This window comes from Pteropus vampyrus, unplaced genomic scaffold (genome assembly GCF_000151845.1).
Source record: "Pteropus vampyrus isolate Shadow unplaced genomic scaffold, Pvam_2.0 Scaffold244, whole genome shotgun sequence".
NCBI classification, from domain to species: domain Eukaryota; kingdom Metazoa; phylum Chordata; class Mammalia; order Chiroptera; family Pteropodidae; genus Pteropus; species Pteropus vampyrus.
This window is the reverse complement of record NW_011889025.1, coordinates 2564093-2565277: the sequence shown is the minus strand read 5'-3', so window position 1 is coordinate 2565277 and position 1185 is coordinate 2564093.

Sequence of the window (1185 nt, the reverse complement as noted above, 5' to 3'; positions counted from 1 at the left end):
CACTCAATCCTCTTATACTTGTTTATTTTTAATTTTTTTATATGAAAAAATGTGATTACTGGTGAATTTCATCAAAAATTTGAGGAAGAAATAATATGAATTCAACAAAAACTCTTCCCAAAAATCAAGGGGAGGGACCTATTTCCAACTCATTCTATGAGACCAGCATTACTCTGATACCAAAACCAAAGACATTACAAAGAAAGGAAACTACTTACTAATATTCCTTTTAAACAAAACTCTGGCAAATTGAATCCAATAATAATATATGAAAAGGATAATGCATCACAACAAAGTTAGGCTTATCCCAGGAATATGGTGTTGATTTAACTTTCAAAAGCAATCAATGTAACTCATCATACTAACAAAATAATATAGACACAAACATATGATCTCAATAGATGCAGAAAAGTAATTTGACACAATTCAACATCCATTCCTCATTAAAACTCTCAGCAAAATGGGAAACTTTCTCAACAAAATAAATAGCAACTATGCAAAACTTACAGGTAGCATCATATTAATGGTGAATGCCTGAATGATTTCCTCTTAAGATCAAGAATAAGACAAGAATGTCTTTTCTCATTACTTCTTTTCAACATTACACTAGAGATTGTGGCCAATGCAATTAGAAGAGAGAGAGAGAGAGAGAGAGAGAGAGAGAGAGAGAGAGAGAGAGAGAGAGAGGCATTCATATTGAAAAGGGAAAAGTAAAACTGTCTTTATTCATAGACAACATCAAAGTCTATGTGGAAAATCTGATAAAATCCACAAAAAAGCTACTAGAAGGAATGTATCAGTTTATAAGATTGCAGGTTACAAGATAAATATACAAAAATCAGTTGTATTTTAATATATTGGCAATGAACAATCAAAAATAAAAAATATACAAAGTGATCAGTAGAACAGAATAAAGTCCCAAAATAAACCCCAAACTGATTTTTGACAAAAGTGCAAAAGCAATTTAGTAGAGAAAGAATTGTTTTTTTTTAAATAGATGATGCTACTGAAACAAGTGGTTATCCATATGCAAAAACCCCACAAACTTTCAATTTAATCTAAACCTCACACCATACAAAAAATTTAACTCAAAATGGACCATAGACCTAAATGTAAACCTAAAACTATAAAGCTTTTAGAAGAAAACATGGGAGACATTCTCAGTGACCTTTAGCTAAGGAACAG